Source organism: Mytilus californianus, unplaced genomic scaffold (assembly GCF_021869535.1).
Source record: "Mytilus californianus isolate M0D057914Y unplaced genomic scaffold, xbMytCali1.0.p SCAF_29, whole genome shotgun sequence".
NCBI classification, from domain to species: domain Eukaryota; kingdom Metazoa; phylum Mollusca; class Bivalvia; order Mytilida; family Mytilidae; genus Mytilus; species Mytilus californianus.
Genome location: NW_026262678.1, coordinates 1636674 through 1652979, shown reverse-complemented (window position 1 = coordinate 1652979; position 16306 = coordinate 1636674). Strand labels below are relative to the sequence as shown.

At 30.8% G+C, this 16306-nt stretch overlaps 1 protein-coding gene across 2 annotated transcripts in view; it reads right to left on the bottom strand.

Annotated features, from left to right (window-relative positions):
• Nucleotides 1-16062, bottom strand: part of LOC127732871 (keratin, type I cytoskeletal 9-like) — a 32049-nt gene extending 15987 nt beyond the window's left edge. For both annotated transcript variants that reach the window (XM_052242053.1, XM_052242054.1), the window contains exon 1: nucleotides 15959-16062. The gene's annotated coding sequence lies outside the window, so the exon portion shown is untranslated. The remainder of the gene's footprint in view (nucleotides 1-15958) is intronic.
• Between the last annotated feature and the right edge of the window lie 244 nt (nucleotides 16063-16306).

The window sequence follows — 16306 nt, the reverse complement described above, 5'->3', positions numbered from 1 at the left end:
GGCTTATCATCAACAACAAAGAATTTTCAAATAAGTCTGTCACTCCAATTATATCTGTGTTACTGATAATTACCATATGCTTTGTTATCTTGATAATAGGTTAAAAAAAATATTTAAAAACACTTAGTGTAATCAAACTTTATATATATGATTAATAGTTCCCAATATTTTTTCTTTCGTTTGTAACAAACTAATATCTGCAACTTATCTAGCAATGTCAGCAACTTTATCTACACAATGTTTTGTAATGAAATATATCCTTTAATCAACATAGATTATTATGTAAAAGTAACATGTTTTTTTATTAAGATGTAACATAATTCAATGTATGGCACAATTGAATTTAAAAATTTCGCATACCTACACTTCAAAAGATGGATAAAGGTATCTTTTAAATTCTAAGAGAATTTTCAACCATTAGAAACCATTTAAACATATTAACAATCTTTAAATAGAACACAGTGTAAACACAGTTATCACCACAATTAATATATCTGAAAAAGCAAATCAATTTTAAAATATGACTCAACTATTAGTTGTGCAATAAATTTATACATGTAGAGCTATTTAATATCAAAACCCTCCTATTGTGGTATGGAACCTTGTCTAAAACTTCTTACACATCCATACACTATTTTAACGCTATTGTCTGAGAACTAATTTATTTTCCATGAACCAGTGATGTAAACCACAAAAATAGTTCTCTAAAATTAGATATGATCTATTTTCAACTATGACCCAACTTAAAATTTCTGTTAATTGTCCAATAACATCTCTGAATTTAGATTCTGAGCAAATATGTAATAATAGCATAGTTTCGTACACAGAAGGAATGTGGTATAAGTTCTTAAATAATTAAAATTGGACATTTACCAATAATGGTCCAATATTCAAATTCTAAATGCATAGTTGGATTCAGCATATCAAATAACCACATTGTTTCATTTTTTTGTTAAAATCAAACTAACTTTTATTTTAGATTTTGGACCTTTATTGGGTCCAGTTTAAAAAAACGGGCTGAAAAATCAAAATATTAAACCACTGCAAGATAACAAACATTAAAGAACACCAATAATTTACTTTTTAAAGAAGAAATCAAACAGAGTTTAACGTTGGACTCAAATTTTGAACAACTTTGAATACGAAGCACATAATAAAAAAAAAAATTAAAACTCTGTTGGATTGACTATATCAAATAATACAAACAATTAATTTTTTGGTAAGATCAAACAATGCTTAATTTTGGACCCCAATTTGGACCATCTTGAATACTGTGCCCAAAATCAAATATCTGAATACACGCTTAGATTCAGCATACCAAAGAAATAAAACAAAGTTTAATTTTGGACCTTTGGGCCTTAAATCATTTCAAAATCAGACCCTTAAATCCAAATATTGAATACCCAATTAGATTCAGCATATTAAAGCCTCCCAAGAATTCAAGACTTTTGAATTTGATTATTGAAATTGCTAAAAAAAAAAAAAAAAATAAGTAAGTTATACAAAGGATTGGTTTTGGCCCCTATTTACTAAACCAATAGGGTCATAACAACAAAAATCAATCCCAAACTTTATTTTATGGTATAACACCTTTGGCACAATTAAATAGCAAAAAAAAATTGACTTATACTCAGGTTATTGTCCAGAAATCAGAAAATTCTAGTTTTTGGCCCCTTTTCAGCCCATTGTTATTAAACGGATTGGACAATGACCCCAAAAATCAATCACAACTTTCCTTTTGAAGTATGGAACCTTGTAGTAAAATTTCATAAAAATTCATACTTGAATTCGCAAATTAGTGTCCTGAAACATGAAAAATGTTTGTTTTGACCACTTTTTAGCTACTTAATTAATAAACAGCTACAACAATAACCCCAAAATAAATCCCAACCTTCCTATTGTGAAAAGGAACCACGTGCTTAAATCTAATACAGATATATACAATTATACTCAAGTTATTGTCTGTGAACCAGACATATAATTGTTTTTGTTAGGACCTTTTTGGAGATATTCACGCCATTAAAACAGATTCACTTGGGAAATGCTAACAATTAATCAGCTTTAACGCCATCAAAGTATGCAGATATACTTGCCCCCGCTTAGTTAATTGTTTTACTTATAAGCACTAAAGGGCATTGATCTCTCATGTTTCTCTTTTTTTTCAAATGGTGTTTAAATTTGTTTTAGTAAATATTTTAAATTTGATTTTTGTTTGTTATTTTGTGGGTCGTTTTTCTAATAATAAGATGCCAGAGGGACATTCAAACTCATAAGTCTAAAAAAAACAATGACAACGCCATGGCTAAAAAAGAAAAAGACCAACAGACAAACAATAGTACACAGAACGCAACAAAGAAAACTAAAGGCTGAGCAAATTGAACACCGAAAAAAACTGGGGGTGATCTCTTGTGCTCCAGAAGAGTGATCGAGCAGATCCTGCTCCACACGTGGCGTGTTGCTCATGTTAGTACAAATCAGGTAACAAGTCTAATTCGGTAGGTTACATTCGGGAAAAGGGACAATATTGACTCTAAGAGATACACAAACATTCAGACAATGTGTCAAAGAAAAGTATAGTAAAAGTAACATGTGCGGGGTAAGAGTCAGGCCCATTAATAAGCAAACGAGTATAATACATTTTGTACTTATTTGGCCAGGAACGAATGAATTATATAGGTTCATAAAATAATGTTAATGATTAATAAATCTGTTGTCCACTATCGGAGACATATATATGTCTCTGCCTCTATGCAAAACAGTTATAGTGTTACAGTCTGACTGCAACCTTAGGCGTTACTATTTTAGCGATCAATCAGCGGTCAACGATCGGTCACTGATCAGTAAAGTTCGCGTCAAACTCGCGTCACCAATCCGCCAGACTTATATTACAAATATTTGACTGATCGGATGGATCGAACAGATTGACCTTTCTGATGGATTGAACTCTACTACGTCGCATGTTGAACTAATACAAATTACGGAATTTTAGTTTCGTTTTATTTTATTAAAATGGCGCCATGAAAAAATACGAATCGTTCAAGTACAGAAGCTCGACATTGTATTATCAATGATTCAGCAAAGTTTTAAGAATTAGAGGAGAAGAGAAATATTAAGAGAAAAAACACCTAAACTTAGACATTAACAAATAATTGTGATTTAGGTTATTTTTTTCAAACCCGAAAAGTCTAAAAAGGTTATCGTGACTTAATTCTTTAAATATGCAAGTTGGAAACTTGAAAACAATGCAAAACAAGAGTGCACACGCTGAAATGTCTCGCCTTCCTTACTAACAATTGATTTTATGTTGATAGTTCTAAATATAAAGATTTACTACAAGTATCACATAAACTTAATATGATCCAAGAAAATAGGGGTCAAGGTCAAATAAACCAAACGAAAAATACATGTACACCTTACATTCATTTAATACACCAAATACAGTTGAAATATTGGTTATAGCTTCTTAGAAGCAGACTTAACCAAGAAAACTAAGCATTGACCAATGAAAATGAGGTCAAGATCAGATGAACCAAACCAGACAGACATGCACACCTTACAATCAATCAATGCATCAACTATAGTTGACCTATTGCTTATCGTATCTAAGTACAAACTTAACCATGAAAACTTTACATTGACCAATGAACCATGAACATAAGGTCATGGTCAGATGATATCTGCCAGACAGACATATACACCTTACAATCCTTCCATACAACAAATAAAGTTGACCTATTGCTTATAGTTTAAGAAAAACAGACCAAAACACAAAAACTTAACACTGAGCAATAAAACGTGAAAATGAGGTCAAGATCAAATTAAACCTAGAGACTGACATTTACATCATTAAATATTTCCATACATCAAATATAGTTGACCTATTGCATATAGTATTAGAAAAAAAGACCAAAACTCAAAATCTTAACTTTGACGACTGAACCATGAAAAAGAGCTCAAGGTCAGATGACACCGGCCAGTTAGACATGTACACCTTACAATCATTCCATACACCAAATATAAAAGACCTATCCTTTATAGTATCTGATATGTGGACTTGACCACGAAAACTTAACCTTGTTCACTGATCCATGAAATGAGGTCGAGGTCAATTGAAATCTGTCTGACTGGCACCAAGACCTTGCAAGGTACGCACATATTAAATATAGCTATCCTATTACTCATAATTAGAAACAAATTAACATTATAAAAAATCTTAACTTTTTTTTCAAGTAGTCACTGAACCATGAAAATGAGGCCAAGGACAATGGACATATGACTGACGGAAACTTTATAACATAAGGCATCTATATACAAAGTATGAAGATCCAGGTCTTCCACCGTCTAAAATATAAAGCTTTTAAGAAGATAGCTAACGCCGCCGCCGTCGCCGGATCATTATCCCTATGTCGAGCTTTCTGTGACAGAAGTAGCAGGCTCGACAAAAATAATAAAGTATATTTTCCTTCAAAATTCATCATATTTTTTTTTAGGAACAATCCAACACAAATAATTTTATCCCATGATAGTCTTTGTGTAATTAAACCTAAAAAAAAATGTGCACTCTTATTCAAAACAAAAAATAGTTGAAATATCTTAATTAAATATAAGAAGATGTGGTATGAGTGCCAATGAGACAACTCTCCATCTAATCTATATAAGAAACGAGAAACGAAAAACAAAAAAACACTTATGAACCACATCAACAAACGACAACTACTGAACATCAGATTCATGACTTAGGGCAGGTGCAAACAATTGCAGCGGGTTTAAACGTTTTAATGGTACCAAACCTTCACGCTTATCTGAAACAATAGTGTAACATCACATCATAGAAAGACAAACTATAAAATATCAATTGAAATGGCTTAACTTAATCAAAAGACATACTAACACCAGTGAACATACACTGAACAAATAAATTTGATCTATGATACAATGTAAATACAAAATCAATAAACTAAGTGAAGAATAATTAAAATAACATGTTATACCGCTGTGAAATGTTAAACAATTTTAGAAAAACAATATGCTTGAACAAAAATATCAGCCATTTGCAATTACTCTAAACACAGGTAAATGAAAATAATTGTGTTGTAAGTTATACGTGTACAGTTCAAATGGAGAAAGGAAATATTTTTACAAAATAAATAATTTTGATGTTCATAGTACGAAGAAGTGAAAATTTATAGTAATACCAAACACTTATCAAAGCTGGTATATAGACCAGATATAACCCTGGATAAGTAAACATTATTACAAAATCCCTATATTATTCAAATTTTGTAAAAAGTAACATTCAAAAGGCAATTAAGACTGTCTGAGACTACTATAACCATTAGAGTAGTCTCAGATTAAGATAACTGATTGTTAACAACAGTGCACTATTTTTTTATAAAAAGAAGAAATATTGGTATGTTTGAATCATGAAACCACTGAATAAAGAAATAATTAAATTCTTATTCCAAACAAACAAACGTTTCAGTATCTTTATCCTAATATTATTCATATCTTATAAAAAAAATACTTATCTTAAGGCATTAATAATGGCTGGTTGCAAATGACATTGCATTATTTCTTATATCAAGGAAGAAACATTTGCATTTTTAAGCAATGGGAACAACATTTAAGTATCTTTTCCATGAAATTCAGTATATTTTATGAAAACAACCGATCCTGATGTACAAAAAGAACCAAAATCAAATGGTGGTTCATAATTTATATTAAAATAAAGAAGTTATTTCATTCTTATTCAACACAAACAAAATTTTCAGTATTTTTCTTCTTACATGTATATTGTTAAGATTTTATCAAAAAAAAATATCCTGAGGCTTTGACATGTTTGACATAACTTATTACGAAAAAGCATTGCATTATTTTTTATAAAAAGAAAACATATTGGTAATTTTAAACAATGCGAACAACGTTTTAGTATCTTTTCTCAGATATTCATTTATTTTTATGTAAAACAACCCATCCTGGTGTACAAAAAATTCTAAAATCCATTGGCGGTTCATGATTTCTATTAAAATAAAGAAACAAAGGCATTCTTATTCATGTTATTCAACACAAACAAAAGTTTAAGTATCTTTATCCTTATATCATTCACATCTCATACAAAATTACTTATCTGAATGCATGTATAAACTGTTAACAAAACTTTGAATTTTTGAAATATTAAGGCTTTTCTACTTCAGGAATAGATTACCTTAGCTGTATTTGGCAAAACTTTTAGGAATTTTTGTTTCTCAATGCTCTTCAACTTCGTACTTTATTTGGCCTTTTAAATATTTTTTGATTCGAGCGTTACTGATGAGTCTTTTGTAGACGAAACGCGCGTCTGGTGTAAGTGTAAAACTTTAGTCCTGGTATCTATGATGAGTTTATTTATGTATAATAACTGATTGCAAATGTTGTTGTAATATTTCTGATATAACAGAAGGAAAATTGGTAATTTTAAACAATGCAAACAACATTCTAGTATCGTTCTTCTGATATCCATTTAATTTTCTGAAAAACAACCTGATGTACAAAAAAGTATTAAATTCCAATGTCGGTTCACGATTTCCATTAAAATAAAGAAATAAATGCATTTTTATTCAACAAAAACAAAAGTTAAAGTAGCTTTATCCTTATATTATTCACATCTTATACAAAATTACTTATTAAAAGACATTTAAAATAACTGATTACAGTTGACGTTGCCTTATTTCTGATATGAAAGACGAAATGTTTGCATTTTTAAGCATTGCCATCTTTTCCCAGAAATGCAGCATATTTTATGAAAAACAAACAATCCTGATGTACAAAAAGTACTTAAATCAAATGGCGGTAAATAATTTTGCAAATTACATTGCATCAGTTTGGATGAAAAAAAGAAATATTGGCATATTCAAACAATTAGAACACAATTTTAGTAGTTTAATTCTTATATTTATGTTTATCATTATTTGTAAAAAAAAAACAACCGATCCTGATGTACAAAAAATAATAATAAATTCCAATGGCGGTTCATAATGTCCATAAAAATAAAGAAATAATTTCACTCTTAATCAACCATAACAAAGCTTTAAATATCTTTACTGTGTATAATTTTTGATTTTCATCATCTTGTGTTCAAAATTAAAAGGGCATAATTGCTAAATAGGGTACTTATTTCAAATGATAACATTTTATCTCTTTTTAGTTATACAGAATCATTCTGAGCATGACAATAATTCTTCACTCATGATTTTTATTTGGCAGAAAAATAAGAGAACAAAGAAGTAATACATATATAATGTGTGATTTATTGCGACCAAGTTGATTACAAATTAAGGAGTAAAGGTGTCTTTGTTGAGGTCCCTATTATAGCATATAAATACTATGGAGTTCGTTTTATGTAGGAATTTTAATTATATAGTACGTATCTGTTTGATTCGTGCTTATAATTAATTTACTGATCGATAGCTGACTGTTGTCATGTAACTTTCACATAGCTTAATTATTTGACGTATATGACGGATCCTATGGGCACCGATCAGTCAAGTTCCCTTCAAACAGTTACGCCTAATGTTGCAAGTACTGTAGGGTGGAACCCCATCAGAAAATAGATTATGGCTCAAATTAGATAGAACATTGTTTGGGCTTGATAATAATTTATATATATGTGCGGTTTATTTTCCGCCAGTAACTTTTACCTACTATGATAATGATTACGAAATATTGGAACATGAAATAAGTGTTTTTGCTAGCAAAGGCAAACTATTACTAATAAGGGACTTCAACTCTCGCACAGGCCAAAATCAAGATTATATCACTGATGATTCTACTGATTTTGGTTGTAACACTATATAACCACAAAATTATTCAGTGGATGAAATTCCTAAGAAAAGAAACAACCAAGACAATTTAAGTAATGCCCAAGGCACAAATTTATTAGATTTATGAATTTCTTCAAAGCTAAGATTCTTAATGGCAGATATGGTGGCGACTCCCTTGTTTACTTTACATGTATTACTACAAATGGATTAAGTAGTATTGATTATGCTATAGTCAGTGAAAGTCTTCTGTCCTCAGTTCTATATTTTTCTACACATGAAACTAGTTAATTGTCTGATCATTCACAGATTAAACTACTTCTCAAATGTGAATTGAGAAGTAGTTTAATCAGAATCAATTATTACAAATTGGCAAAATACTGTTAATTACAGATGGACAAACGAGTCTAGAGTTGAAATTATAAATGCTCTCTGAAATGAAACTATTATGAATGATATTATAAATTTTGCAACACCAAAACATTTTCAGAGGACCAAAATGGAATTAATTTGGCCACAGAAGAGCTTAACTCAGTTTTTCTTAAGATAGCAGACAAATCATGCCGAATGGTGAGAAAAAGAAAGACCAAAAGAAAACTGGTTAGACAAAAGTGGTCCGACATATCAATATTTGAATAAAAAAAATCTTTAAATTTCATTGGTACCCAGATAAGGAAAAATCCTTTTAATAATGAACTAAACCTTAAGTATTTCTTTCAATTAAAATCATTTAGACAAGCTGTTAAACAAAATAAAACAGGCTTATAAGGAATTAATTTATGGTAAACTCTCAGACTCTTTATTGAATGATCCTTCTGAATTTAGAAAATTCTGAAGTCAATTGACAGCAAGGAAGGTGGGGGAGATAAGATAAAAGAGTTAATTTCAGATTTGAAATAGATTGTAAAGCATGTTCAAGAACAAGGAGAATGTAAAAGTCCAAACATAGATTTTGAAAATAATATTAAACAAAAAATTTCTAACCTTGAAAACAACATAACTATTAATCCAGAAACAGACAAACCAATAACAAGCGGTGAAATTAAAAGGGTTCTCAAAAAGCTAAAGACAGGCAAATAAAATGGTTCTGATAGCATTATTAATGAAATATTAAAGTATAGCAGTAATTTTACAATAACTGCATTAACTAAACTGTTTAATTCAATCTTAAAAAAATGGATATATCCAGAGCAGTGGAACAAATCATATTTAATCTTATTACGTAAGTCAGGTAATAAACTTGACCCGTCAAATTACAGGGGGATTTCATTGATAAATTGTACGGCAAAGATTAGATTGCCTATTAAAGTGTAATGGTAACCTCAAACATAGTCTCGAAGAGCTGACAAAAAAGGCCAGGAAAATTTTATTTTCCCTTAGAGCAAAGACAGCCTCTCTGGGCACTTTACCTATTTCGGTGTCAAAAAATCTCTTTAATAAATTAGTCAAACCTATTTTGACTTACAACTCTGAAATATACTTTATGGATTATTTTCTTGTGTACCATAGGGCAAAGCGTAGAGCCGTCCAAAGAAATTGTGACATTGACCATCTCAACTTTATTGATAAAACACCTTTTGAAAAAATCCATCTAACATTTTGAAAATACCTTCTTGGAACCAAGAAGACCTCATCAAATTTAGGTATGAGATTGGAACTAGGTAGACTTTCAGTTGCAAATTTTATAACAACCCAATCTATTTTATATCTTGCTAGACTAAATATTGATAATTTAAACCCATTATTGAAAGAGGCCTTCGAACTTTCAAAGTCTCTTGATTTAAAAGGTGTATATTCTTGGTATACATATGCCAAAAACATCTTACTAGACAATCACCTTAAAGACAAAGTAGCCAATAGTAAGAATATTACCATGATTACAGAAGTAAGCCATTTAAAATCAGAAATTAAAAATGAAATAAATAACTATTATAAAGAGAAAAAAGTAAAATAGAGAAAAAAATGACGAATGTAGTAAATTTTTTTTTGTATGAAAAACTAAAACCTTCACTTAAAGCAAATCTTTACTTATTTTTAATGATTTTTCTATCAGGAATATATTTACTAAACTTCGTATTTATAATTGAGTGACCATGGTCTTGAAATAGAAAATGGTCGTTATATTAAAATTCCCCGAGAACAAAGACTGTGTAAAACCTGCTAAATCTTTGAAGATGAATTTCATTTTATTCTCATTTGCAAGGTGAACGAAAATATCAGACAAAATCTATATAATGATATACAATAAGATGATGAACATTTCATTCATTTCCCTTTAGACATGTTATAGTTATTGGCTTCTTTTTTAAAAGGTCATTAGAACTGAGGGCAGAGATCTTATTGTAACATGGCTATTGAATATTGTAATATAGCGATGTTCGCCGTGACGTCACCAAAAAGTCACGTGACAAATTGGATGGCAATAGATTGTTTACATGTTGAGGCTCGGTACGAGAGCTAATTAATGATCAACTGTTCATTACGATGGTTCTGTCATGTTGTGTTATTAATTGTACAAGTAGATTTGGACAATTTAGTTTCTATCGTGTGCCTAAAAAACCGTTAGAAAAAAAAATTGTTGGTAGAAGCAATTAAACGAGAGGAGGAGAATGGAACTGTATGGGAACCCTCAGATTACGACCGTGTCTGTTCTCGTCATTTCATCACTGGTAAGTTAAAATTTTAAATCTTAAATATTTTGTTATGATCTTTAACATTCAAATATTCATTATGTTGAATTAATTTCCATTGTATAACCTGTTTAAACCTACACCACAAGACAAGATAAGTGACATCTCACATGTCATAGAACTCTGGCATTACACATTTGCATAATGTCAATGATTTCTTACATGAATGCACATTGGCTTATGCAATATTTTTTGTTGTTGACATGTCCAACAGAAATGTCAGTACAGGAAATCTGAACACAATTGTTTTAATAAAATCTATATTGAATATTAAGAACTTTTTTACATGTACATTTCTGGCCTAAATCTCACTCTCTTTACTAATATAAAAAATAAAATGTGATAGGATTGCCAATGAGACATCTCTACACCCAATACCAAATTTTGTTGAATGTTGGTGTAAGCTAGATTTTATAAATGTTATATTTTTTCAGGCCAAAAAAGTAATGACCCAGATAACCCAGATTATGTCCCATCTGTTCATATGGGTACCGTAAACAAACAGACAGATGGTCACATGTCATATCCTATGTATCACGTGCATTTGGTGGAAGGACATCAGATAAAGTAATTACTCAACGCAGTGGGTACCTAAATAAATTAGAACATAATGACCAAGTTTTAGCAGACCGTGGATTTCTGATTTCTGAAGAATTAGCAAGTCATGGAGCTACTATCCCAGCATTTACTCGGGGAAAATCTCAACTAAGTTCAAAAGAGATTGAACTCACACGACAGATTGCTCATGTACGCATACATGTTGAACGTGCTATAGAAAGAGTAAAAAACTTTAACATTCTCAGTACCAACATGAACCTTCATCTCGTGCCTCATTCAGACAGTATTGTGACTTTTTGTTCTTGTATTTGTAATTTACCACCAGCTCTTGTTTCCTAATTTGTATAAACGTGTATTCAAAAAGAAATTTGAAGATATTGCAAAGAGTGTATGTTCAAATTTTTTTTGTACAAAATCATAATATCATAGTCAACATAACATTTATATATATATATATGTTATATAAGAATATTTATTGAATCAAATTAGATATTAAATATGATAATGTATAAACATATGTACATATGCAATAGAACACTAAAACAATTTGAGTTGTGATTTTGCTAGATTAATTTAGTTCATCATGTTCATGAAAGAATAAAGTGTAACAAGATCCTGTTTTTCAAGTTGTAAATGTGTGTAATATAACTTAATTAAAATGATTGGTGCAATTGAGTTTACATAAAAGGCCAGTTAAAGCTTTATATAACAGTGCAATAAAACACCAATAGTAGCTTTTATCATGTAACAAAAATGTTTATCTAAAACAATAGCCTTTTCTGAAATAGTAGCTCTTGTCAAAATTATCACAGAAAGTAATACATGAAATCGTAACATAATTTATGTTTTAACCTCAATAGTAGCTTTTCCAATGTCTGATGTTACTGTTTTTTTTTTTATTTCTCTTGTATTTTGAGATGAAAACTCAATTACCTTGTTAATAATTTACATTATTTACTTGTTAGATAGTGCTCATTTGTCACAATATAAAACATAAGCATGTTATTTGTACTGTTATCTATATCATGTAAATATATACTTTTATTTTTCCATGAAAAATAAATGATATAATTACAACAACTATTTTATGAACTCATGAAAGATTAAAAAGTTAATTGAATGTTTTTTTCACATCTGCTGTTTCAAAGTCTTTTGATTATGGTTCACAATTAATACAGTACCATTTACCCTTAGGCTTTCTTCTAACGTTGACACATTTATAATGGAACCATTGGTATGGGCATTCTCGGTTGTCACATTTAATCATTCGGCCATATTCTGGTTCTGCGCAAAGACACCATGCAGACGGCTGGTCATTATTGTTCATAGTTTCAGTGGTACATGTTGACTGTTGTGTAACTGGCATATTGTTTAACTTCTGTGTAATTAGTTCACGTATAACATGGTCTTTGACAAACGAATCACATTTACTTAGAAGAGTTTTACAGAAGTCTAAGTCCAAGTTCAACCTAACAATAACCATACTTGGTGGATCACATTTGCTATACACAACAAAGTCATTATAACTGCTTTCTGTAAGGTACATTTGAAGTTGTACTTGGGTTTAGTAACGGTGGTTCTGTTTCAGTTGCAGCATATTGTCCAAAGAAAAGTTAGAGTCTTTGGCAGGAACTTTGTCGATAGGTGTGTCTTTATGCTTAAATGGGCACATGACTTCAAGGGTACCTTTACCACAGCAATCACAAGTAGTTATTCCGTCTGGACTTGCCCCTACTAAAGGATGCTTGGAGTTAACAAAGAATCCTGAAAGTTTACATTCAAAGTGTATATGTGTGGTTTTCTGGTGACTGATATAGGCTATACGGGCTTCATCTTCATGTTCAATACCCCAACGGACTGCATCTTTTCTAGATAAGTCATAGCTGTTGTAGCCACAAACTCGCCTCACTAAGTTATCTGTTGATGTTTGTTCCCTCATGCGAAGTACATCATGTGCTTTCGATGCAGTTACGCGGCCTTTCCTATGTTCAAACTATAACGGAATCACTGCCTGATTGCGTGTTGCTTCCTCAAGGTGAAAGGCCTGGGATTCTGTGACGGTGTAATTATTAAAAGTGTCAATAATGAAGTTTGCATTTGGAGAAGCATCAGGCTGATGAAGGCTAGTTAAAAGTTTTGGAAACTTATCTGTGGATTCTGGTTTCTTCACTGGAGGTAGCATTTCTTTACCTGGTATAGTTACGGAGGTAAAAAAGACTGACTTTGGTGCAATAGCATAAAGTAGTTGAAGGTCTGAGGTTGATGGTAAAGGTGATGAGCCATGAGCTTGGACATTAGGTTAGGGACATCTTTCTTGCATATGCCTTTTATTTGGTCATAAATCTCTGTCACTGTTGCTGGAGTGACCTACAAAAACATAACTTATTAGCACTTTTTTTCATTTACTGAATGGAAATAACCTACAATCTAAAAAAAAAGCAAATTCACATAAATTGAAAAAAAAAAAAACAAAAGAGCAATTGAACAAAATTTTTTCTTCATATTATATTCCACCAATCATAAAATCAGTTGGTTACTTTAAAAACTACATGTTATGTATAACCTTGAAAGCATGAGTGCTGAAGTCTTCAATTCAATGCCGTATATTTTACATTTCTTTTTTAATTCAAGCATCACTGCGGGTCTTTTTAAGAGGAAACCTGTGTATGGCGTACAAAATTATAACCATGTAATCTTACAATTATTTTTATATATGTTTTTGGCATTTCTTAATTATGGTTGAGAGTATAAGTTTAAAGACTGTACTTTTTAATTTGAGGTATATGAAATGCCAAAAAAATTTGAACAATAATAATAAAGTTCCAACAAATGTAATACCTCTTTCCGAAATTTGCTATTCCACTGACAAGCTGTACTGGTAGATGATGTCTTTGTCATACCAATTTTCACACCCATTTCCACCTTAGATAAAAGTGCTCCGACATGGCTGCATATTTCACCCAACCTACAATGGAAAACAAAGTTTTAACAACCATGACAACAGACTATTAACTATTTGCACTTCATTACATCCCGGAATCAGAAATCTTTTTTTATTGATGACAAGAAGCATGAAATAGCACAATATAATCACCAGGAAAAAAGACATCATTCGGTCTCTTGTGGAGAGTTGTCTCATTGGCAATCATACCATATCTTCTTTTGTATATGTTCATTGACAATGACTTACAGGATATACATGTATTCTCTTAAAATAAATTGTTCAAAAATAGTTTTACTGTGTTCTTTGACATGCTTGAAATTGTAAGTTTGACATTAAATACTGACACATGTGTAAATATTCTTTAAGACTAAACTGGAATTTTTCTTAAAAGTTTAATATTTACTACAGAAACTTTATATACATAAAGTATGCAATACAGTGACACCTACCCTGCCATGCAGGTACAGTGGACACACGTGACAGTTCCTGTCGTCTTCTCTAAATAAACCCAAGGCTCATGTGGCTTGTATCTGGCCCTTTGTGATGGTGTGACTTTAGACGACAGTGCAACATATGGACAGTCATTCGAAATCTGATGTGACAATACAACACGGACGTGACCACTTACAACATATCTAAAATGATTAAAACAAAAAATAATTTATTGTTGTTTTTTTCACAAAAAAATCACCTTATACAATGAACATAATACATGTGAAAGACTCTTCATCAAGACTAAAGGTTTATAGAAACATGGTACTGGTAAGAATGATAAAACCAAATGTCTTTAAATTTTGAATTCATGTCATAAATCATTTTTCATTTAAAAATAATAATATACATTCTTGGCATACAGGTCCATAAAAATGTGTATTACTCTCATTCTACTGGTAATGTTTTTTTTATAATATTTCAATCAAAACTTAATTTTTCTTTTGCTTTCTGTTTTTGTTACTTTATATAACAAGATTGAAGTTGTCACTCTTAAGGTTTTATTTAGTATACTACAGCACTGATAACAGTACTATAACTCAGGTAAATTTCCATTGATAGTTGGGTATGTTCATAAAGGATACCACGTGGTGTAAACAAATCGTCACCTGTAAATAATGTGTATTGCAATACATTTTGGGGAAATTCGACTTTTCCGCGATAATAAAAGCAAACTGAAGGTTGAAATACGTCAATAATTAATGTTTCGGTACTTACTTGTATGCCTCTAATGATTTGTATGCCTTCATGGACTCTTTCGTAAAGATTGATGGAGTATCTATCAGATACAGGTAGATGTCCCCAAATGTGAGATCTGGCCATGTGTTCTTGTCAGTGCTCCATTTCTCAGTCAATACATATGGATCAGGTAAACTTTTGGTACCAGCATCATAAAGTAACTTTGTTGAATATCTATTCCTAGCGTCATTTGGAAGGGAATGGTAATAAGTCGAAAATTTGGACTTTCCATTGTTATCACTTGCAATTTTGTCATCAATTTTTCTTTTGCCATCCAAAAATTTTCCGTGACGTCACATCCGGAAATCCCGAACATCGCTATTGTATATTTATCACTTATGATTTTTATGTTTTTGTTTTTATTTTGTTTCTTTTTTTTTGTTTAGTTTTTTTGTTTTGTGTGGTTTTTTTTTATACTGTTTTGCTTTATTTTGTTGTTTATTGTTTGTTTAAACTTGTATTGCCACAAACATTCACAATAAAATTGAATATATTTAGGTATAGGTGATACTCTTGCACACTTAAAGGTCGATGGAAATATAAATGTACAAAGGCTTAAATTAGAAATATTCGCGACAGATTCATAAATTATTGAAGCACTTATTTTTAGAATTTTAAGACCAACATCATCCAAACCCGTAGACGAATCAATTTTAACTTTAAATAGTTCATTAAAGACTTCCATTGGAGATTAACAATAAAATTTTAAATAGTTGCCATGTTAGAATACAGGCACCTACCACTAACGAAGCCTCATATGTCAACAGGAAAGGGTATCACAGCACCAATGCACAGGCTGTGTGCGATTCAGGTGGTATGTTTACAAAAGTGTGATGTCCATTATAGCTAAACAAAAATTAAAGGGAAGCAAGTCAATTGGTACAATTGCAAACTCGTACCTTGTCAACTCGTACCTAACTTGAACCACTGCATACAATAATTTATTTTCTATTGATACCAGTAAGCATATACATATGCGTATATCATATATTATATATGATCTACGCATATATATATACGAATGTTGGTATACACTCTATAATTATTCCAATGACATATAATCTTCATAAAGAAAGCAAGATTATACA